This window comes from Sturnus vulgaris, chromosome 3 (genome assembly GCF_052056855.1).
Source record: "Sturnus vulgaris isolate bStuVul1 chromosome 3, bStuVul1.hap1, whole genome shotgun sequence".
Classification (NCBI taxonomy): domain Eukaryota; kingdom Metazoa; phylum Chordata; class Aves; order Passeriformes; family Sturnidae; genus Sturnus; species Sturnus vulgaris.
Window position 1 is genome coordinate 71,926,776 of NC_142245.1, and position 25,465 is coordinate 71,952,240.

A 25,465-nucleotide genomic window follows, 5' to 3' on the forward strand; every position below is an offset into this window, starting at 1 on the left:
AATTCCCAGGCTACTACTCCTGAAAAAAAAAGTTATTATTCTTAAAGAAGGTGGAGAGGCCAAAAGAGCTGATCGCAGTTGAATTTTCTGAATTTCTCTAATTTGACATTTCTTTCTGACTGCCAAATCCAGACTGCTGACAATCCTTTATATATTTATCCCTTTGAAATATGGCCAAGCTGGGACAAGGTGTGGGGCAGTACAATAGTGATGCTATTCCCTGAAATACCTGACACATTTGTACTATCACACCTCACTGTGCAGAGAGAGGAGGGCACTAACAGACCTTCAGAGGCTCCTGATCAGTTTCTGTGGATGGATGCTCTGACCCTACAGATAATGATGAGGATGAAGCAATTAGCTTAAGTCTGGCAAGGTAGACAAACAGGTACCAGAAATTCAGTGTACTGGTTACTGAAAACAGGCAAGACACAGGGAAATATTTTTTCTGATTAATTTACATAAAAATAAATTTGACTTTTGTAGAGTTGATGTGATTTTGCAAGTCAGCACATCGAAGACATCTAAACAAAGGCCATCTGCATGTTTATAAACATGTACAAGTGTTTAAGGGACGCAATATGTTAAAAAAAAGTCAACAATAATGGTTAGTCTATGCTTCCAATTATATTCTTTCTTCAATTAGTCTTGAAGAAACTAACACCTCTATTAATCATTTCAATTAACTCCACGCACCACATGACATCCGCACCAGCAGCCCATATGTTGCGTTCCAATCACCCAAATATTAAAGCCTTTTTAATTGATTGATCTAAAGAACATTCAACAGGCTCAAGGTGGCAGCCAGCCAGGAAATCCCAAAAGAAGATGACAAAAAGGTGGGGGTGCTAAACCAGCTTCCCAATTTGTTTTTCCTCTTCCTCCAGGGTTCACTAAGTTAATCCAATCACAGCCCATAAAGCCCCTTTTTAATAAAATAAATAAATAGATAAGAGAACACACATGTTGGCTTTCCCCCAGAGAAGCCCCCTCTGCTAAAGCTGGAGAGCCATCCTGTTAAGAAAGTGCCGCATAGGAGGGTGCATTTTTTATCCAGCAGAAATATTTAGCTTGGCTGCCCGCCAGGGAATGCTGAAAGAATAGACTGAATTAGGGGATTTACCTTCCACGTGTTTGGCACGCGTCATTAGAGGCTCTGAAGAGCTTGACTCTTTCGCTCTCTCACTCTCTGTTTTTACTCCCCCCCCACCAGAGCTTTGATGCAGAGAATAAAGTATGAGCTATAAGAGTGGTTGATGTGTTGCAGTTCTAAATGTTGGCACGGTGGCTTTTGTGCTGTCGAAGAAAACCGATGCCCAGTTGTTTCTGAAGGTTTTAATTTTTTTTTAAATTCCAGTCAGGTATGGGGTGATGCATTTTTAAAGCATTTGCTTTAGTGCAGAAAAAAAAAGAGCAGGCTGTTTTTCTTTCTCTCTTTTCCTAACAACAACAAAAAGTTTTTGAAGTTTTCTGTAGACAGATTTAAACTTGGAGAAAGTGGCTTAAAAGTAAATTCCATAAGTGAAACTTCAACCACAGAGCATTTTAGGAGCTTGTTTGAAAGCTTAGTTTTGTAACAATAACTCATGAATTGCTCTGTCATTTGACTTTCATATGCTGTCACATGGACTTATGTTATTTTTAAAAACACTTCTTTACCTAAGTACTTTGGTCTTGCAAAAACCTATTAAGATCTATAACCAGAACATGTTAGTAGAGGTGGTTGGTCTCTACCCCAAGAAACTTGAGCACCTTCTCAGAACTTTTAATTTGTGAAAGGAAAGGCTATGTTTTAAGTTAGCCTCTGCCACCTTAACTTAGGGCAAGGAAAAAAAAAGAAAAGGAAAAAAAACCCCACAGGTTCCAGATGAATAAAAGCATGGAGGTCCTTAAAACAAGAGTAAATGCAAGTGTTTGTGGTGCCAGCCCTGTTTACAGAGCAGAGTCTTGCAGATCAACTCACAGTGCCACTAACACCCATTCACCGAGCTGGTGTGAGCACTGGAGGAGCCCTGCTGCAGCTGTACTGTTTCATCACAGTATCAGATAAGTGCAGGCCCTGTTCACTCACAGTTTTTATTGCTATCAATTAAAACAAATCAGTTTAGAAGCTGCTGGCTGACATGCTTACTCAAGTTAGATTCAAGCAGAGTTTCTGAACTACAGTACTGGCTGTATCTTTATCCCATCTTCACTTGCAAAAAAATCTGGGTCTGACTTCAGCTAATTCATGCCACCAGATGACAGCTCACATGAGAATTTTCATCTCTTTTTCAGTAAAACTAGTTCATTGGGCCTTGCATATCAGGAGATCCTGTGGGCTGCAGAAAAGCAACTTAAGGGATGGATTCTAGCCCTCAGATGGAAATACAAGATATTAACATCAGCATCAACATCCAACATCAGAAGGGTGCCGGGGACCATCTCCTTGCTGAAGGTAAAACACCTCAGCTGTAGCTTAAGGGCAGACCCACAGTTTATCACTTCTTAAGTAAATCATTCATAATTCATAGCCAGGTTGAAAACCACACAAATAATGAGCTCTCAGTATTACTCAGCGGAAAGTGAGAACTGAAGTTTTCCACCTAAACCCGTAAAGGCTGACAAGTTCAGACATGGTTTTGTGAGCTCCTTCCTGGACCCCACGTTTTTAATTCAATTTAAGGAAAGCTAGGCAGCCACTTCCCCCCTGTCTTTGAAGTAAAGATGTTAACATCCGTGCTAATAATACAAACTACCCCTTCTTTTATCAAAGGCTTCAGCAATCTCAAAGGCTTTCTTTTCATCACAAAGAAAAACTGCAAAGTAAAGCTGCCTAGTTCTGCTGCTAACAGGGCAGTTTTGGCTCTGTACACTGCATAGATGCCAGCCAGTGCCCAAAGCACTGCTTTATAAATTCATAGAATTGTTTCAATTACAAAAGACTCTTAAAATCATATAGACCTTAAAGATCATTCCAACCATGAGTCCAGCACTGCCAAGTCCACTGCTAAGCCATGTTTCTAAGTACCCCAGCTACATGGTTTTTAAATACCTCCTCCTAGGATGATCGCTCCACCACTACTCTGGGCAGCCTGTTCACTGCTTGACAATCTTTTTCAGTGAAGAAATTTTTCCTAATATATCCAATCAAACTGCCCTTCATGCCAGAGGCTGTTTCCTCTTGTCATAGAGAACAACAAAGTCCTCACTGAGCCTCTTTTTCTCCAGGCTAAACCACTCCAGCTCCCTCAGCTCCTCCTCATAAGACTTTTGCTCCAGATCCTTCACCAGGTTTGCTGTCTATCTCTGGACTCTGGCACCTCAATGTCTTTCTTGTAGTGAGGGGCTCAGAGCTGGACACAGTGTTTGAGGTACAGCCTCACCAGTGCTTAGTACAGGGTCCTGGTCACTGGCCAGGCCCTGCTGACCACACTGTTGCTGATCCAAGCCAGGATGCCACTGGGTTTCTTGGCCACCTGGGCACAGGCTGGCACATGTTTAGTCACTGGCAACTGGCAACCTCAGGTCCTTTTCTGCTGGACAGCTTCTCAGACACTCTTCCCCCAGCCTGTAGTGCTACATGAGGTTCTTGTGAGCCAACTGGCATTTCACCTTGCTGGACCTCATACAATTGGCCTTGGTCCATTGACCCAGCCTATCCTGTCCAGATTACCCTATAGAGCCTTCCTACCCTCCAGCAGATCAGCACTCCTGCCCAACTTGGTGTCTTCTGTGAACTCGCTGAGGGTGAATTTAAACTCCTCATTCAGGTAGTTGATAAAGACATTAAACAAAACTGGCCCCAGTACTGAACCCTGGGGAACACCACTGGTGACCAGCTGGATGTAACTCCATTCACCACCATTCTCTGGGCCTGGACATCCAGACAGGTTTTTACCCAGTGAGGAGTGACCCTGTCCAAGCCATGAGCAGCCAGGAGATTGCTGTGGGAGACATTATCTTTACTTTACTGAAGTCCAGGTAGACAAGATCCAAAGCCTTTCCCTCATCCCCTAAGCAGGTCATCTGGTCATAAGGAGACAAACAGCACCTGCCTTTCATAAATCCACACTAGCTGAGCCTGATCCCCTGGTTCTCTTTTATGTGTCAAGATGATCTGCTCCAAAACCTTTATGTTTCCAGTGGAGTCTCTTTGCTGCTAACTGAATCTCTGGATGACTGAAATGCAGAATTTGTGTACTGTACACTAGTAGCATTAGGAACTGCAACAGATAATTCCCCATCAGTTGTTTCCACCTTAGCAGAAAACAGAGCATGTACTCTGGCCTGACAGTCTTAAATGAGAAGATTCCTCTGTGGAAAGACTGCAAGTTTAATAAAAAGTAATAGTGCATGAGCCACTGAGAGTAGCTCAGTTGGTTAGAGCATGGTGCTAATAATGCCAAGGATATGGGTTTGATCCCTATATAGCCCATTAACTGAAGAGATGATCCGTGTGGGTCCCTTCCAATTCAGAATATTCTGTGAATTAAGATGTGCATGCTTCAGGCTCGCATTCCATGACAAAGTGCCACGGGGCAGCATGTGCTTCTCAGTAAGGGAAGGCGTCCCTGTGAGGGAAGGCAGGCAGTTTTCCCCACACCACTGGCATAGGGCTGCCTTCCTGTAAAACCCACTGACACAAAAGGTGCATTTCTGCAGTTCTGGCCCCCATCATGTATGATCCCAGGACTATGACTGGAAACTGCCTGCCTGCTTTACTTCTTTAGTAGATACAGTGAGGCCAAGTGTATTTCAGCGTTGTGATTGGTATTTTGAAACTTAGGTCAAATAACAGAGAGCATTGGCCTGACAATATCAGTTCAGTGGCAAATCGCTTGATGTATTTGTCACCATTAAAAAAAACTTGTGTTTAAACACAGTCTGCTTATCATATTTACAGAATAAAAAAATGACCTTTAAAGCGAAATAAAAGAGCTCTTTTTTCCTCCCCACATCTCCTCCCTCTGTGTTTTTAATTAAAACCATGAACCAACACATGTATCCATCCTTCCTTCTGTAATAGATTGGGATTCCACTCTCAAATACTATACAGATAAAATGAACATTTATATGTTAGTGATTCGCAGTGCAGTAAATTCTCCTTTCCAAACCTGCCGTCTTCATTAAAATCTTATTTGCCTTGTAATCTCCTTTGATCGCTAAAGTTATAAGAAGCCCCCTCCTCTTCTTTTGATACTATCAGTGTAGCTTTTGACCAGAGAGCGTGATGAATTAAATGTATGACAGATATGACAGGTGAGGAGTGCTTGGAGAGGGCTTAAACAGCAGGGATAAGACAAAGCCCCCATTTAAGAACAAAACCCCTACCCGATGGCTAGCCCGTTAATGACCAACCACTCTATTTGTCCTGGTGGATGAGGAGCAAGCTGATACTACAGACAAAGCTTTGTTAGCCATGGGGCTGTTCTTCAATCAGGCCACACAACCAACTAATTGAAATGCCCAGTTTTTCCCCCTCAGGATTTGATTTACAAGGCAGGGGGTTTGTAGGTATACTCTTTTCTTTTTCTTTTTTTTCCCCCCTTGTAATGTATTAATTCAGCCACCACAAGTTTACAGCTGTACTGAGTGGAATTACACCATATAAACCTAAAAAAATCTATCTGCAGGGATCCAGCTAAGCCCTGGAGAGAGACAAGTCCAGCAATACAAATCCAAGGAAATTTGGAAGTCAATCCATTAGGATTACCAAGCCTTTGATTTTGGAAGTCACAGGCTCAAAATATGGAACTGATGAACCCTATCTCCCTTCATTTTTGCCTCTTTTCAGAGGACTTACTGACCCAATTTTTTTTTTCTGTTAAAACACATTCATAAATGTGAGCAGAATTATATTGGGTTTCCACTATATTTTAAATGAAGGAAGACAGGAAAATATGTGCTTTCCTGAAGTTGTGGGTAACGTACCCTTTAAAATTTCATACTTATTTCTACAAATTTAAAACTGCCACAAGTGAAGTCATCACTCTTCTCATCAGCTAAAGGCCCCTGTCCCCCTCTTTAAGGTTCATGCTAACTTCCAGTGTGGTCTGCTGTACCTAAAAGTGGAGCTTCAGGCAGCAGTAACTGTAAACCAGTGGCTGCTTCCCAGAGATGAAGAAATCTCTGTGCCCCCTGCAGACCAGGATTATATTCTCAATGGGCAGTCTCTCATTTTAGCCCACCAATCTGCAGTTAGCAGAAGGCCAGGAGTTTCCAGGGGTAGGTGCCAATGCAATATTCGCTGTTAAACCCAAATGATAAAGAAAAATTAGATTATAGGAATGTAGTAATGATCTGGTTATAGTGGAAAACACTACCTGAAGCAAGAAATTTCACTTTCAGAAGAAATTAATTTTTTATCTCTTTGCTCCTTCCTGTCCTGCCCTCACACCGTGCTGTGGTTGAATCATTCGTGCTGGTATCAGGAAACCTGGGTTCTGTTCTTAGCTCTTCCACAGGCCTACTATGTGGCTTCTGGCAAACCTCAGACCCTTTCCGTGCCTCAGTTTCCCTATATAAAAATGCAAATATTCCTACCTATTTCAGAAAAAGCGTGGTCCAGTGGTTTAAACCATAGAATCAAGATGTCTGAATTCTCAAACTGAATATGGTATCAATTTCTGTGGTCTTTGAAGCAACTACCCTTACTGACCCAAAGGGTCAGCTTCCCCTGGGAAATGCTGGATGGCCAAACCCCAGGCTTCCCAATAGAACAAATGTGCTGCTTTCTGAGTAAGTGGTGCTTCTGTCTGGATAAGAGCTCAGCCTCACCTCACAGTGAGACCACTTATGTGGAATGCAGAAGAAAAGGCAGTCCAAGCTACAGCCAGCAAATCTTTTGGGAGCTGCTCTCACTAGAAGGCCATGGTGACCTTCTCTCAGAATACTTCCCTGCAGACCACCCAGCAGAGCTGGCCCGACTCTGGCTCAGCCATTACAGTCCCAGTTCAGCATGTGGAGGCGTAAGGCTAAAGTTCCAAAACTTCACCATGCACGACAAAGGGCTGAAATGATAGCAGTCCCCTTCCCCAGGGAGCACTCTAGAACTTTTGGCCATTTTGCAGTAAACCACTGTCTCTCACGCCCTCTTGTCCTCCATTTTTCCTCCATGAAAAACCTCCTCAAAGTTTTGAGTCCATTCAACTCAGAATAAGTAGCAATTTGAAAACTTTTGGAGGGCAGAAAAAGCACTTCCTGTCTGGCTGTATCTCATGGTTCTCTGACTTATTGGACACTTGCAAAGGTTAATTAAATAATGTTTAGATATTCATGATACATAAAGCTCCAGACAAAATGGTGTTAACATTATGATGCATAAAAGAGTCATTCAAAGAGAACAACCTTATAAAAATAAAGAGGGGAATATTGTTAACCTCACAGAAATACACACTTTTTCACTATGGACTCCAATAAAAATAGGCAAAGTTGTTGCCAGGATTGTCACTAACATTGTACTGAAAAAACCCACACTGAATTTTAGGAAAAGAGATAGGGATTTAGATCAGTAAATAAAGGAGAAGGGGGGTGCGGGAATAAAAAAACCTCCCGTCTGGTGTATTTTGTTTTTGAATGTGCAGATCTGAACGGAAGCTGCATTTTTTTCAGACAGCTTTCCAATCTCCCTATTAGATATAATGTTATCGTCTTATTACACATGTTGCCTACTAGATGTGCTCTGACTTTTATAGATGTCAACCCCATTTCTTAATTCAAGACATTTGTCTCTTGTGATCTCTGCGCCTCTGGGTTAGAGTTCCAGCCAAAGAGGTGAGCCAGCTTTGTATTTTCAATGCAGCCATAAAATCCTCTGGTGCTACATCCCTGAAAACTGCTGCTGCCCTGCAAAAAGGCCTGGATTTTGTCTGTCTGCAGCTCAGCACCCAGAAAGGACATTTTGCAGAAGGGCTCAGTGGACATTCAGGAAAACTGCTTTCAGGACCTTATCTGAAGGACAATACTTAACTTTCACCACCTGGGCCTGGCCCCTGAAAGGAAACAGTCACACTCAATTATTGTCTTTTTCTAGACAATTACTATTTAATCAAACCTCCAGCTGATATTAACTGGTGGAAAAAAGGCTATTTTTAGTCAGGACAGTGATTCCCCCTCACTCCTTTCATCTATGAGTAATGTATTTCCTTTTGCTCTCAGTACCACAAACCAGTCCACACCAGATGCTCAGTATTAGGTAAAATTAAAAATGTGGGCATCATACCCTTTGAAAGATGCTTTGAACTCAAATTAATATACCTAAACCCACTATTTAAATTAAAGATATCCTGTCTCTCTGCTGTGTAGTTTTCCCTTTTATCAGAAGTGGAATTTTAGTCCATTTAAAGGTTTTTTGGTTCAGCTCCACAGACCACGCTTTGACTTAACAACACATTGTAATTTCCTTTTAGCCACAAGAATAAAGGAAATGTATAGAAGCAACACCATAATCTTGTCAAGCACTCTCTTTCGTTTCCCTGAACAAGCCTGTTTGAGAAAATCTGAAGCCTAAGATTTTTAAGATGTTATCTGGAAGATGTTTAGATCATGGAACGTTTTTATTGAAAACAGACGTATGTATTTTTATGCATCTAATGATGTACCCACACACATAAAATATATGCCTACTAAATTCTTTTATGGACAAGAGCAGAACAGTCTGAAACCTGAAGAGGTTTTTCAGACTTCAATCCTCTTGCCTCAGCATTTTACCTTTTCCAGACTTTTGCCCTGAATCTGCATGGACACTTGAGAAAACCCCACCAGGGAAGTAACAACCAGGGAGTGCCTGCATCCAGACCCACCTGTGAGCAGGGCTCTACAACTGCTATCAGAAGTAGAAACATGGGAGCAAAGTAAAATACATTGATTTCTCACATATCTTTGTGCATATATGTAAAACGGGCTCCTGCACAACTCGTGCTATTTATTTGCATCTCTGATCTTTTTCAGAACACAATTATTTAAAATGCAACTGCTCTAACATACTTGGACTTTACATTTCATAAGCAAACACCACCCACCTTCACATTCAGTCCATCCCCTCCTGATGTCTCCCTTGATGTCATCACTGACAACGTTCAAACTACAGGCAGAGGTGTAAGAGCTGCATCTTCCCTTTGGCACTGACCCATGGAGCTGTGAGTGCCCTGGTTTAGGTTCCATGGGACCAGGAGCCACATCCTGTCACACACAGCAAGCCTGGGAGGCACTCACATGTGCTCTGGGGCATCCAAGTGTGCATGGGATGCTGTTCTCCCTGCAGACCCCGAGGTCTCTCTTGGTCCTTGGCCAAGGTGCTGGTGAGGCACTGGAGGGCAGCTTGGCCCTGGCCACAGCACAGCACAGCACAGGGAGGGGGACCTGCCTGGAAAAAACCCAAACACCAGGCTGTAGAAACTGGTGCTGCTGTACTGGACAAATGGAGAGGTAATAGTTGGCAGTGCCCATGATGCCATGAAAACTATTTCAGGACAAGGCAAAAGAGCAAGTTAAGCATCTGCAAGTTCTCTCAGTGCTGGTTAGACAGTGATAGTATGAAAGTTTATCCCCAAGAGCTTTCTCCTCACTGAGGGTGTTGAGTTAACTGGAGGTGACCTCTCACTGACCCACAGGCAGCATCTGCAAGTGGTGTGCAGCGGCCAGGAAGCATTTCTCCCAAACAGCGCCTTTCAAAGCTCCACTCCAAAAGGCAGCAGCTGAGGTGACCCAGCAGTCAGCCACTCAGCCCTGACTGAGTCCTCCAGCCAGCGTGGAGGACTCCCTTCAATCTCCCTCACCCTCCTGGGATTTCATCCATCTTCATTTGCTTTTTCTTGCTGCCATTTCCTCTGACTTTTCAAATTTGGGGCACTAGTAGCTATTACTCATTCTCTTGTTTCTTACCAGCCATGCAGCTAAGAGCTGCAACTTTCCATCAATAAAACATCAGTTGCTATTTAGGTATCCTCTTAATTGATGCAATTTTTTCCTCAGGTATTTCTTGAGCAAAAGCAGGGTTTACTGCATTATTACAGTTCAGAAATCTAAGAGAGAAATAGCTCAATGCAATTACTAAGTGCCACTCTGGGTAACCACAAAATAACTTGCTAATGAAGTAGGAGTGAAAATATAACTGAGGTATAAAGAAAGCAAGTGTCCAAACCATTTGAATTTAAGCCAGTATGAATAAACCTCTTCATTGTGTACCCTTTTTATCTATAAAAAGGGTGAATACATGAAGCAGCAGGATTTAACACTTCCACGACAAACAATGGTGCAAACACCAAGAGATATTCCAATTTCCTGCTATAACAAACCATTTAGCTCTGGGAAATTCCAATAATTTTAGTGATCAACTTGCAAAACTGCGTAACTCGTATTCAGTTGACATGAATTTGAGTACACTTGTTGCCACATCTTGTTAAGAAAAGACAGATAATAATACATTTTGATCTCATAGTAGGGAGGGGGAAAGCTACCTCTTCTCTTCCTCTCCACTTCTCAGTGGTTTGGGAAAAACAGGGGAGAAATTGAGCTGTTGTGAGGGGAGAGAAATAGAGTGGGAGATGAAAAGACAAGCAGGAGTCCTGGTAGCAAATCTGGGCATAGGATCATGTTCAACATTCTAAGAACAGCCCCCAAAACTCTAATAGCTCAACCTTCCTCCCCAGTAATGAGAAGGCAGGCTCTCTAGCTTGCATTAGTGGATAACAATGGTGAGGAAGGCATACAAATGTGCAGCTGGTGACAAGAACCTCTCAGCTCAATGGAAAAGACAGGAGTAGTCCCGGGATTTTGTGTAAGAGGAAGAGATCTAATGACTTCCCCAAGGTTTAACTGAAAGCAGACAGCAGGAATAGGAGCTGAACCCACAAGTCCTGAATCACAGCCCTTTATCTCAATCACAAGACCCTCCTTCCCCTTGGATGTTTTGCACTATTTAGGGTAAACATGAAAAAGACTGCCTTGCCTTTCTAAACCAGGAAGAAGGGCAATGGGTTCCAAAGGAATGACAAACCTTGCTGTTGCTCCAGAAACAGAGTATTTTTTCCTATGCTGGTCATCTGTATTGAATCAAGATCAATTTCGATTGCATTAGGTTAGAAAATGCAGAGCCTTTCTTAAAAAAGATGCAAGAGAGCACGTCTAACCATGCAGCATGCTTTGCTGCAAAGCCTGCAGAGCCAGCTCCAAGCCCCACTGCCTTTGGAAAACTGTAGTGTCCTGAGGGGTATCGTGGCATCAAGAGAGCAATGCAGATACATTAACAGCTACGTTAATAAGCTTTACAGCTCAGAAAGGCACACAAATTTAGGTTCAGGAACACACCCACATAGTTTCTAAGGGTACCTCAATCACTGCTCATGCTCCTGAAGGCGGCTGAACCTTGTTTCATTATGCAAGCATGATCTTTATTGCTTTCTGGTTTTACCAAGGTTGGGAAAGGATGAGGCTGTGCTCAGCGTGTTATGAAGTAAACAGCAAGGAGCTATTTCTTGAGATTTTTCAGCTAAGGATTTTCCTGAAGAACAAAACTCTCCCAAGCAAATTCAGACAAGAAGTTCTTTAGTCTGAGAGGGGCTATTCCATCACAGCAGTGAGGCAAAAAAAATTGCCAGCCTTGGTAAGATGGGCCTCATACTTTAGTAGAACAATTTTTAAAATGAAGTTGCCTTTTGTACCAGAAGACTGCTGAGTGACTGAGAAGACCTAGACTCACCTTTTCTAACAAGTCTTCCAAGGTATTTCTAGGAAATATCACAGTGGTCTAGACATTCCGATACTTTCAGAAGGGTGAATTAGTAAAGCATTATGCAGATATTATTTTCAGGGCAGATCATACATAATAAGTTTTCCATCTTTGAAAAAAATTCTAGCTGACTGAGCAGTATACATGCATGTGCATGTCCGTGAACTCACACTATTTTCAGAATCAAGACCATCTTCAAGCAATTTCTCACTCTTATAACACATTTATCTTATGTAAAACAGATGCATGTCTTTGGGGTAGGCTTTTGTCTTTTAGTCTTAGATTGTGAATACCCCTTTTAATTAAAACGGGAAATACAAATTTCCTCATTTAGTTCCAAGCCTGAAGCCCACTAGCATAAGCGGCCATCTGCAGATTCAGCTGGAACCCTTTCAGCATCCCACAATAAGTCTGCTGGTTAAATTAAGGATCTTTGGAGATGTATAGGCCAGTGCAGCTCCACTGAGCTGTGCCCTTGTACACTAGCTGTAGCAAAGCTGGACTAGTAGTGCTGCATCCATCCTGAATCCTGAAACTCTATTTCCAATTGGAGTTAAACAGTTACATCACTACTATTTAAAGGCTGCAGAGCTGATGATAATGCCACCCTTGTTGGCAACGCCTTTTAAAGTGTCTGCTCTATGCTGTGCCTATTGGGATGAAGAACAACTAAATGAGGAAAGCAGCAAACACTGCAAATGGAGATTATAAACTGCACAAGAGGCAAACTGAGGGAGCACACCTAATTATCCTTAATGCAAAATAATTCAGTCCTGACTTTCTCTTTAAAATATATATTTTTAGAAAGTCTTCCCTTTTCTTCACATACCCAAATGATGGCAGAAGCAGTCATTTCCTTTCCTGATAATGGAAGTGATACCAACTATTATGTCAGTATTAAGTGAACTTCCTCCCATCCATTTCTGTCGAGTTAATGTCATCTGACTCAAATGCGGTTATTAAAAGTGGGCTGTTCTGTTCCAAAAAACTAAAGGCTTGCAAGTTTATAGGTACAATTGCTTCAGACCCCTCCTACGGGTGATCAGATAGGGTGTCTATTGAATGAACTCAAAGAAACACATTTTCACACCTGTCAGACCTAGATTAATACCCCTGCTAATTGCACTTTAAGAACGGCCAATTAGTTCTAGTTATAGAAGCTTTCATGGGTAAGGGCGAGAAGCAGCCTGTTATCACCATCAGGACTCATTGTTCCCCTGAATAGATTTGTGTCCCAAACTGCGCGTGCCTCAGCGGTTTGACTGGAAGCCCTGCTGCACGCCACTCCAATGACGCCTTTATCCCGGCCCCAAAACTGCTTTAATGATGATAGAGAAGGCAGAGGTGACCATAAACATAAAGGGAAAATAAACTAGTGCTATGATGAGATTATAAAGCCAGAAACTGTTTTCAAGCCGGAAGCGATTTGCTGAACTTTCTTAATAATCCAAAATTATTTTTCCTCTAAGATTAAATCTTGGTTTTTTGCTCTAAAGAGACAGTACTTTGTCAAAAATCACTTGCTCCAGTAAGGGAAAAAAAAGTCCAGTAATGTGGCTGAATTTGCAAAAGGCCGATAGGTAAAGTTGTGGCCTTGAAATGGCAGCCTGAAGAGTGACACTGCAGCACCAACACCACTCGTGGGACATTTGAAAACAAATCAGGGACAAGGGTTAGTCCAGCCATTGGAACGTGACAGGAAGGCTAGTTAATAAACACCAGCTAACCCCTTCAATTACAGCAATAAATTGTTCAATTGGTTAAATGTCCACAGGTTCTGCCCCAAACACCTCTGTGAACTGTTTAATTAGCAAACTCTTGCATCACTGGACAATCAGATCGTGGTGAGCATGGGGGACGCTGAGCTCCCGGGGAGTGAAGGGCGCTGGTGCCCCACGCAGCCCCACTCTGCAGGGCTTGCCTTTGAACCACGCAACCTGCTATGTTTTAACAGCTCTGGAGATTATTCATTCAGTGACAACTTTTTTTTTTTTTTTTTTTTTTTTAAACAAAATTAATACTGTGAGGGCAAAATACAGCTTGGTTGCCATTCTTTCCACATCAGTTTTCTGCGTTTTGATAAGAAGCCCCACAAGTTACAGCTTCTCACCTGCCGCAAGATTAGATAGCCGCACACGCGAGACGGGTTACCCAGCACAGGAGACACCGAGTACCTGGAAAGTGCATTGTGGTACAAAACAGATTAAAAGTCAGCAAGCCTCTTTCTTGAAAATATTTAACACGCTGAATCTGGAATTATCTCACCAAGAGTAAAGAGCTTTTGAGACATTGCAAAATGATTTATCATTAAGATTACTGCCGGCTGTGAGGAGTATTTAGAGAATATACATGAGGCATATGCCACGAAAGCATTAAAAAAAATCATGATACAAACCCAAGTTTTTGGTAAAAGATATTTTACAACAAACAAACAAAGAGACCCAATATTTTTTTTCCTGAATAAAACAACAAGTTTAAGTTGATCACTGAGGATCAATTCACAGTTAAAGACTGATGTAAGTTGCCTTCACTGGACTTTTAATCACTGTGATAAACCACTGACAGTACATATTGTATTACCAACTAAAAAACACACACTGATGCAGTGGAAAAGAATGCGTGGCTTTTAAAAATGTTTGTCTTAATAACATCCATTTAACAGGAATGTCATGTCTGAAAAACAGCTAGACAAAGGAGATAAGTACTATTTGTTACGTTTAGACAGTGAGGAGAAATCGCATTTCCCTGATGAAGTTTTCTTAATGAACTAAGCCCAAGGTAAATTTATCACAGTTGGGAGTAGAAATATATACAGTGTTTGCCTCTGGAAAGCTGTAAGTGATTGCTCCTCGTCTCTCTAGCAAAAGTATTTCTTTGGAAAATGGCTCTAGGCAGAAATGTTCATTTAGAACAAATTTTTTAATGACATTGAAGAAATCTACTATTTTACACTTCTGCCTGAGAGGTTGAACCTGGATCCTCAAAGGATATCCAAAGAACAGACAAGGCAATTCTGTTTATTGGGGAAGGATGTGGTTGGACTATGCCCTATCCTCCACTTTGCAAAAATGCACAAGTCATTGAGCTAAACCCAGGATGCTCCTGGCTGAACTTGGTGGCTCCTGGGATTCCTCTCCTGAGTACTGTGTTCTCCCACTGAACCACCCGGGCAGCCTCAGCAGTAATTCAAGCTCTTAGATTCTCCTCCAGGTACGTACTGGACGGGTCCACATCCACTCTGGAAAAGCTTTAGGTTCACCAAGTTTAAGGACAGAAATGGCCTTACTTGATTTAACATGCACATCTTGCACAGCTAAGCAAAGCAAACTTTAAATTCGGGTTCACAGGAAGATTTCTGTTGACTTTTAGTCACTGAGTCAATCTTGTACAGAACAATTTGAATGCTTAATATTAAAGAGAATAGCTCTGTTAAATTGATGTGTATTAAAAACTGTTCTGTTAAAAGTTGTGTATTGACTGTTGCAAAATCAGGTTTGATGTCTGTGAGCTAGAGCAGACAATGTAGAACTACTCTGGTGTTGGTTTGATGGTTTTTTTGTTTGCTTGGTTTTTTGGTTTTTTTTTCCTTTTCCTTTTTAGTTTTGTAATACTAAGCGAATTAACATCTCTGAAGTCTCAGGGTCTCGGGACAGGCTTTCAGGCGACACCGATTAGCACAGCCTCGCTGAATTAAACAGACTGAAACAATTCAGGCCATTGACAATCCACGGGGGCAGGATGGAGAGAAGCTGCAAATTAGGAAAAGAATAGAGGACACAATACCAGCACTGATGTCCTGGCACATAGGCTTTTATTCTGGAGACAGTTTACAAGCAGTTTGTAACCTTTGGACTCCAGACAGTCTGTAGAACCAACAAGAGGAGGTTCAAGATTTGGTCTGAACTTTCTATCCAGCCCTAGAAGCGTCAATATTTGGAGGATGCACAGGAACTCATAAAGTCTCCATAAAATGGATGTTAGTGAAACAAAACAAAAAATCCCGAAACTTGTATTCATAAAGTCTTTTTAGACTTTGGCACTTTAAGCCAAGAAGGTATTAAGGAGATAAAAATTTATAACTTTGCTGTGCTTAAAAGAGGAATTTCCCAGCAAAACAGCTAATGCTTTTTTGTTTAACAGAGCTGGAGTACAAAACCTGCCTCTTGTTCCAGGTTCTTAATTTGTGATTTGCTTCAAAAATTTTGAATTACAAGTTTAAACTTTTTGCCATTAACAGAATATCTCCTAGAAACGGTGCAAGTGTGACTTTTCTGCCAAAGAAAAGAATGACCGGAGAATTTACAGATCAAAATCACTTGTGTTCCAGGCCTGTCAATATTTCATTAATCTGTTTAAAATATGTTAATTTCTCTTTCATTCTGTATTATAAATCAATTCAGTTATCATATCAAACCATACTCTGTCAAGAGAAAATTATTTAAACAAGATAACAAATTAAGGTTTTGTTCTTTGATAGTAATTTTAAAGGACTAACTAAAAAAAATTACAGGTACGTATTTTATTTCGTGAGTGCAAGATGTTTAAAATAATCATTCTGTGTGCCAGAGACTTTTATGCCATGCTAACTAGGAAGTGACATTTACTATTAACCTAGTTGACAGAGCTTTTGTGCAACCAAAGTCAGATGAAGTATACTGTTAATAAATAACACAAAACTAAAAGAAAAAGGGTTGTCTTTTAAGTCTCTCATAATTTTGTTTCTTGTCACATGTTTAATGCTCTAAGTCACAGGGAGACTGATTGAATTAAGGAACTTACACCAGTGCAAGGGTAACCTAAATGAAGAGGGAATCGAGTGCCCCAAAAAATATATTTTAACAAAGAATTTTTATCTGGTCAAAAAAATACTTGAAATGCGTCAAATAGTAAACTTCTATTCTGAACAGAGGCTTCTATTGTAAGCAATTGCTGCTATACAGTTAAAAATCCATCACTGTATACAAAGCTAGCTTGTTTTTAGATGTGGATACCTCATTCATCAAGGGAGGAAAAGTTAGTCTTAAAAAATAACCACAAAGAGAAAATTTCTGATGTTATTAATGTATCTCCTACTGGTCAGGATCAAAAAAATTAAATACCAACTTACTCTGCCCATAACTGTAATACTGAAACCCACTGGTTTTGCTCTAGATATGCTTTTAAAGCCTTCAGTGCTGAGTTCTGGATTTCTACCTGTAGGAACAAATAATTTGCTTATTCTCAAAACCCCCTAGTTTTTGTATTTCAAATGCATAGAGGGGAATTTGTATTTGCCATTAATAAAACCAAAAACAAAACCCCAAACAAACCCACACTACTACAAGTCATCTAGAACTAGTGTTTTTAAAACAATTCAGATTTAAGATAATAACCCATTTTATAAACCAAGATGATTAATTGAGATGATCTTACAATGCTATCATTGTAAGAACTGTACTTGGGTGAGAGGTCTCTCACATACACAAAATGTAGATGAATGCCTCTATGAAATTTCAGAAAACAAGATGGTCATCCCTTATGTCTAATAACAAGCAGTTTCCACAAAGTTTTCAAAGCCCCCAGCATACAAGATCCACAGTTTTGACTCACCTGATCTATTAATTTTCTGCCTTGTACAGAGAGCTCAAAGTTTCAGCACTATCTTGCCCCTTCATTCTCCAAACAGAGTATCTCCACACTGTAACCTCCTGCATAAAGCACGATCTTGCCTATTTCTCTTGTCTTTCTCAAAGCCTTAGCACAAAGTTACGCCAGCTATCCTGAGCAGCTTTACACTGCATCAAGCACCTGTTCGGGCCATAGTCAGTTAAAAAAAATCAAAATAACAGCTGAGCTGGGGTCAGCCACCCTACACACTTCAGAACGTACTCAGAAACCCTACTACCCTCATCCCTCCTGTTCAGGTTTGAAAACAGCAGCTCTGGTAATGCGATGCCTTCATTCCCTTCCCTGTTTGAGCAGGCAGTGAAAGCCCTCCAGCTCTCTCCTACTCTTAAGAGTGAAGCTTTAGTCTCCAACCTGAAGTAGGTTGTCTGCAGAAATAAGACAACTCATCCCACACTGATAGCGTTTGTTTAAGGAGCACAGGTTCGGCAGAGCCAGTTAACCATTAGCTAGCATCCATGCAGATCATATTACACTCACTGTGCCCACTTGCTGAGCTCTCCTTATATGAAGTTTAGTTGAAGAGAAGCACTTTGATCAATCAGTCTTCTCTGAGCATCGCTACAGGGTAGCACCAACACAGAACATCATGATGAACACTGAGCCAGCTCTAGGCAAACATTCCATGTTCATAGAAAAAATGGTTGTCAAATATCTCACTTCAACCACTCAGGTGTCTATTACCAATACCAAAAACTGCTCAGAAGGAATTCGTAGGCACTAAAAGCTCTAGATGTTTTCAGATTTAACAGTCATCCCTAAAACTGGTCCACGCAAATATTCCCCTACATATATCGGCTGGAAACAGCAGCTGTCTTCATAAAAAAACCGTGGAAAGTTACAACACTTCTTCAAGTATTTTTTCCTAGAGTCTCACAAGTTAATTATGCTGGTCAGAAAACTACTTAGTGCTGCCATTATTTTGTATCAACCTAAATCTCGACAAAAATTCCAGCTGCAACAATACTCTATCGTGTCACACAAATAATTTTGTCAAGCCCAAAGCACAGGATTTATTATTACGGACTTTTATTACAAAACCTTCTAGAAGGCACAAGCCAGAGCACTGTGCCAGGCATCAAGATACTGTGCAGAAAAAAACCTCACCAGCTCAAAGCGTTGGAAAGAGGGGAAGTGGCATTACCTTCACTTCACAGGACAAATAGAGTGTGTGTTGAGGTTTAGAAAGATTAAGCCCCTTCTACAACTTCAGACTTAGCATGGCAGCTATTAACATTATAGAACTTTTTATGCACACCAAAGTTCACCAGCATTAGGACTGAAACACAAAGGAATGTCGGTCTCCAGTAATTTAGCCTGAAACAGACATAGGAACAGAATGCACATCTCTCCTGTGTCCAACCCACGATTTTAACAAACCCAGCTTTACCCCTTTTTTACACCTCTACACCCCTCTCCTTGTGACAGTTGGTGCTACCCTGTTCCTGGTTTATATTAATTCAAGATCCAAATCTAGCGCGTAGCTTTCCAATCTTCATAGCACAAATAAGATTAATTTTTAATTTTAAGGCCCTGATTCAGCAAAACATTCAACTACATGCTTAATTCTATCCCTATTCAGTAAAGTACTTAAGTATTTGCTTAATTCTCATTTACTCTGCTGAGACCTGAACATGTGCTTAAAGATAAGCCTCTTCTTAAGTACTTTGCTGAACTAGGGCCTAAACTGTGACCTAGGAGCCAGGAAGAAAAGAAGAAAATAGATCAATAATGTCCAGTGTTATTTCTTCAAAATATTAGGTTAGCTGACTGCAAAAGATGAAGAAAAAATAAAAATCACTTTGATTCAAGTAGTACCTACAGCTGATACAGCTGCTGCCTTGGAAGAGACTTTAGATTTTATAAAATCTTACTAAAAATATATCTTAAAAAATTCCTTCTTGTTGCCCATTTCCATCTACAAATATGCGTTATGTAAATGTGTTGAACCTACCACTTGGCTCAGTTCCATGACTGGAACCTTGAAGTTTTTCAAGTTAGTTACCTGACATTTAGGAAAAAAAATTTAGAGCAGAATCCAATTTATTTAATAAATACAGTTGAATAAAATTCAGTTTTGCATTATCTTAGGAGAAAATTAATGGAGAAGTTGGGAAGATGCCTGGGAAGGACTCCATAGTAAAAACAATGAGGGGAAAGAAAGATAGACTCTGGTACTCCACTAGAAGAACAGCCTGAGTTTAGTCACCATCAACAGAGACGATGTTTATTACACATAAACTGTGTAATACATTTTCTTGCTAAAAGATCACATCATGGGTGGATCCTTGGGCCAGTGTGGAGATAATACAAGATCAGGATCAAAGAAGCCCTTGGCAGGTAGGGAAAAATGGGTCTAAATATCTAAGCTGAGTCTCAGATAGCAGAGAATACAAAATATTATTACAATTTTATTTAAAAAAAAAAAAAGGACAAATATATTGGCTAGTGTGTCTAGTGACTTATTTCTATCTATTTGTCTGCCCTATCTTTATCACAATGAATCATTCCGTAAAGCATCTTCCTCCAGCTATAAGATCATAAACTGACCACACATACCCTTTTTATTGCAGGCTTGCTGTTCAAACTAAAGCTACCTCACCTATTTCAAGGATATTGGTATCAATTCAACTGACATGGCCAGAAAGTACTGGGAAGGTGTAAGTCAGGAAAAGCATCTGCAGATGAAACTTACGTCCTATTTCTTCCAACAATCCATCATTTCCTGGCAAAAAGTCTGGTGAAGTCCAAGTACTTAAATCAGATACATGCTTCTAAACTGTAGAAAGATGCTGTCATTAGGTGTGTGCCCATGCAAATGGAACTCAGTGCTCCAGATGAGTTCCACCGTTGGAGAAACTGACCCATTGGTATTTTGCCAGCAGAAGAGTGCCTCTCACAAATAAAGACCAAACACATGTCACTTCTGTTGGCAAATCTTTCATGTTAGCTGCTGCTGCTGCTCTTCCTTCAGGAACTGCATTTCCTCTATAGTTGGAGTCCCTGTTTTCATCTACCTTTTGATTTCCAGCTAACAGGAATGCTATTTAATCTTTACAATTCCTAACTTACACATATGCTTGGCTTCACATACTGTGAATGGTTCCACTGAACCCTGAATTATGGCACATAAAGCTAAAACATATGCCTAAGCGCCTGCAGGATTGGGGCCTGAAAAATGGAGTATTTACTAGCCATTACCCTTTTGATGCATCCATCCCACTATAATGACGGATAAAAGTGTTTATTAATATCTTTGAAGATGAGAGGTACGTGGTAAGTACATGTGTGGGGTAGGGGAAGTGGAAAGACCTAGAGACACAGATTGGCACTGGCTGTCCTGATGTTTGCCATAGAAACCACACATCATTATTAGCAGCTGCAGAATTAAGAAGCTTATGTGGTTGAGGTAGTTCCTCATGTTTTGGACAAGCACAGCCAGACAGCAGAGAGTGCAGTTTCTCAGCTCCCACCTCAGTTCAGTAGGAGGTGGCAGCAAAAGGAAGATGCCCCATGTGGACACGTCACTCCTTGGAAGGCTGTGTTGCAGCAACATCCTCGCTGAGCATCAAAATGCAGTCACTCCTGTCACCATGGCCTCTCTTTCCTACCCACGGCCAACAGCTGAGACAGAGGATGGTGAAGGGGTGAGAAATGTCTAATCTGTATTCCTGTTGTCAGGAGGAACAGGAAAGGTCACCCGGCACTCCCCTTCGATCACATGCAGAACGAGGTACCTGCTGTCCCCTCCTGAGCTGCCGGGGCTGAGGAGGTATAAAGTATTTTCTAACAAAAAGAAACTGGATCACTTGCCTGGGGGAGCCACGACATTTATTCTGGTGACAATAAAAGACGGCTTTGATCCCCACAGCAGCCACACATCTCTGATTGCAAGCAGCAAGCCCACCTCAACACACTTGCAATGCATGTACCAGCCTCCTTCGTCCCGCCAGGCTGGATGTCAGGCTAATCAGTTTGATCTGACAGATTTTAATTAAATTAATTAAGATCTTTCTGAATGGACTTGATTAGTGCTCCACAGAGGAATCCCCCATGAAAAGGAACACTGTCAGGAAAAGCACTAATGTTTTCTCCTCTCATAATGAGAAGGTTCTTGGGCTGTTATTGAATTTTTTACACCATTAAAAAAAGCACTTTATAAACACTTAGCATATGATGGGTTTTGACACGCTGTTATATTAAGTTAATGATAGTCTTCTACACACAAAGAGAAGATTTTCATGTCCTCCTTCAACCAATTTTGTTTCTGCCAAATCCAGCATTTCAAATATGATGACTTAATCTGACTTAAACAGAAATATGCAAAATTAAGACCCAAACAATCCTGATCACTTCCAATCAACCTTCACAGATCAGCTTCCTGTACAAATATTGGAAACTCAGCATGTGTAGAAATGAGATGTTGCTAAAACTATGAGAGGCCACATTGGCTTGTGCAAGAACCAAGACCATTTTTGTTCCACTAGACTTGACTAAGATTGTATTAGCATCATTTTCAAAGGGTTATGTACGGACAAACCTCCCTTTTTTCTGTACAGATGCAACGGCATGACCAAGGTAGAAAGCATCACCTTGCTTTCCACACCACATCTGTGATCTGCTTGCCTTGGATCTGCAAAAGCATTGGGGCTGGGAATCCTCTGGTGCTGGTAAATGACAAGTGGCCACAGCCACAGTGTCCACAGGAGACATCCCACCAGCCAAGACAGGCACAGCCAAGTAGCAGGTCCAGCAGCTGGTAATGACCTCTGCTGTATCACAGGCACTCAAAAGGATGTATGCTGCAGAAGCCTATTAAAAAGTGACATGGAATCCCAAGTTTGCAAATAGAAAAGCTCATTGTACTCTACTTATAGTAAGGGCATCCTTGACTACATGATAATCATTAAAATGCAGTTAATTCTTACCACTTGTTTAAATTGAATGTCCTTTGAAAAATAAACTCACCTCTAAATATTTTTAAATTTTCCCTTGTACAGCAGGCAGAAAGTGGGCTTCTCTACCCACTTTTATTTTAATCTCCAATTTCTCCCTACTTTGTAGGTTTAGTTTAATAGCAAATGCAGCTTCCCAAGAATTGCAAAGGATTTTTAATTCAACCTGAGAGGAAGTAGCAGTGATCTTGTTGTGACTGAAAGAAGCTCAGATACTGAAAAAAACCACTGCCTCATCCACCAACATTTCCTTTTTTCTTGAAGCCAGAGCGGTCATTCAAAATACTTTATCTGTAAGGGTCAAATGATGGTGAGCCCTATGAATTTTTTTCTGACAAAGGCTGAACAGGGGAAGGGAACTCTGAGGTGGGAAGACAATGTATTTAGAATGGAAGTCAAAATAAAGGAGAGATAAAAACAACACTATGAAAAAGACAGAAAAAGGAGGCAAAAAGGTTGAAGGCATAAGCTAGAGAGAGAAGATTAAGACACAAGATACTCTGAGAGACAGGCTGAACGAGATAAAACAAGAGACAAGACTGATGTCCTCCAAAGAAAGAAAAGATTCTGAAAAAGAGAAAACAGTGATGACAGTAAAATTATCTTATAAAATAAGAAAGAGGGAAGAAGATAAAGAAAAGGCCATTTTAATTTTTAATCCATGACTCCTCTTTGTTGTTTGTTTGTTTTTTTTCCAACATGTCTGTTATGCTGTACATGCCACAAAAAAAGTCTTGTGTTCTGATAAGTCAGCCCCCATTTACTACAGTGTTTCAAGAAACAAATGCTATTACAGCTTATCTGCTGGTTAGTCTGACTCCAGCAGACCCAAATGCATTTTCTGGTGTTATTTTAATTAGTCTCACGGCTTTCTGAAGTTCAAATTCATTTATTCTGATCATGAGCCAGTAACTAAAGTCTTCTCATTATGCTGAGATTAGTTTCACATGTCAATATACAAATTCCATTCTCAAAAATATACCTGTTTGAAGCATCTGTTGCTGTTTTATTCTCATAACCACACTCAGATAAGAAATAGAAATTGGCTAAAGTGTAATTCTGTCAAGTGATTTCAACAGAAACATCTATTTGGAGGCATTTTAGGCTGTTTTATAAGTGCTTCAAGCAAAAAAGGCAGATAAACAAAGAGGCATAGATTTGCCTTTGCCAGAAACAAACAAAAAAAGGTTTTCTTTAATAAATTATACAAAGAAAGATAGGATGCAATAAAAAAGACATAGCCAGCAAGAAAAAATTTAGTGTGACTGACCTTCAAGTTTCCTCTGCTCTTTCATTAACTGTCCACTGAGGTGATCCCTGGCCAAATACGGGCAATTCAGAGCCTGTCATAGAATTACAAGATGAATTAGGGACTGCTGCCACAAATTTACAGCTACCAAGGCCTCTGCTGATTGCTTTTTCCCAGACTTGAAAGTAATTTCACTGGAAACACTCCTACTGTGGCCCCAAGATCAGCATCACGACAAATGAGGAACGGGAATAACACTTTTCCCTTCCAATTATCGAGTGACTTTTTTCTCCTCTCTGATTTGTATGCAAATAGACATAATTTAAGCCAGTGTGACATGAAAAAGCCTGATCTAACATGGACTGTTTGCTTCCTAAAAAACTTCCTAGGAAAACCTGAGTTTTCAATTCCCTTGCAGAAAGGTGACTCCTGTATTTTTTCTTTAATTTCTGACTAGCAGAGCCTATTAAATAACAATTATCAGCCTGAACAATTACTGACTCACCACACAATCAATTGAAAAGCTAATGCAATTGAAACTGTACACAGATAGCTCACTACAGGTGAGTAACTTCACAGGCATGAGTAGTGTCACTGCACTCGGTGGCATAACTCATGTGCATAAGTATTTGCAAAACCGGGGCCTCAGATTGTAAACTCACTGAAGCAGAAACCAGATCTTATCTGCCTGTAAAGCACCTGGCAGTGCACCTATCTTTGCCACTACATAAATTAATTATCATTAGCATCTGAATTTTGTCAGCTCCAGCAATTCTCCTCCAACCTCAAACACTGAATTTCTCGCCAGAGAAGTGTTGGTGCACAGTAGATGTTAATAATATGTACATGAATATTTAACTATTCTGGCATTTAATGTAGAGCTATTTCAAAAATTTCAATACAAGATGAACGTGTGTAAGGCATCTGAAAAGCTTCTAAGGTCCAAGGTCTGGGTGGGGTAAGGGAAAACTTTAAAGGTAAAAAACACACTGAATTGAAATCTTGAAATGCTTTGACCTTTAAACGGAACCTTCCTCCCCTCCTGAGGTTTAAGATAAGTTCAGCAAACAAAATTTCACCCTAGGCTTGACACATAATCTCCTAAATTATTGAAGAAATAAATAAACACTTTTTCCTTTAAAAAAATTCAGCTTAATTTCAAAAGAAAGACAGACATCAATTTTTGTAACGGCTGGTGATAATTTGTACATACAAGCTTACCTACAATGTTAAGTCTTCAGATTTTAACAGGAAATACATACTTAGAAAGACAGAAACTGTTGTGAAATAGTACCTTGAAGATAAGGAACTCCGGACAAGATGACTTTTGGTCATCTGAAGAAAAGAATAGTCATCTTCCTTAATCATTTCAGACTGATTGCTTCAGTTTGGTAATCTCACATTTCAATAGGTTTTTACTGCTGAACCTACAGAAACAGGGAGGGGGGCAGGAGGGGATGGGAGAGGACAGGACTGGAAGTGACGGTCAGTTCACTCAACCCTTCCCAAAAAACCCCAAATAAGCCAAAAACACCCTACAAAAACCAATCCCAGTCATGAACTAATAAGTCAGAATAAAAAAAAAAAAAAACAACGAAAAACAACTCAAAGTCAATCTAGTGCTATGCAGTTCTTTTTCTCCCTAGGAAAAAAAAATTGAAGGGAGCATTTTGGTGTTTGATGGTTTCCTGTTAAGTAAATCTTACTCAAGACAGCAGCTGGCTTTGATGCATGTATGGGTATTCAGTGCCACTCTTTCTCCTCTGCTTTCTCTTCTTTACCAGTGGACTATTTAGATAGCTCCTTTAACAGGCACAAAGTACTCCAGTTAACAGTGAAAGCCACTGCATATTCATCAAACTGAAACTAAACTGAAATTGAGAAAAA

At 40.5% G+C, this 25,465-nt stretch overlaps 1 protein-coding gene across 2 annotated transcripts in view; it reads right to left on the minus strand.

Annotated features, from left to right (window-relative positions):
* Nucleotides 1-25,465, minus strand: part of PRDM1 (PR/SET domain 1) — a 99,373-nt gene that overhangs the window by 37,198 nt on the left and 36,710 nt on the right. The window contains exon 3 of one of the 2 annotated variants that reach the window (XM_088161955.1): nucleotides 23,600-23,672. The gene's annotated coding sequence lies outside the window, so the exon portion shown is untranslated. Of the gene's footprint in view, nucleotides 1-23,599; nucleotides 23,727-25,465 lie in introns of those variants that run through there. The other variant, XM_088161956.1, reaches the window with a different exon arrangement.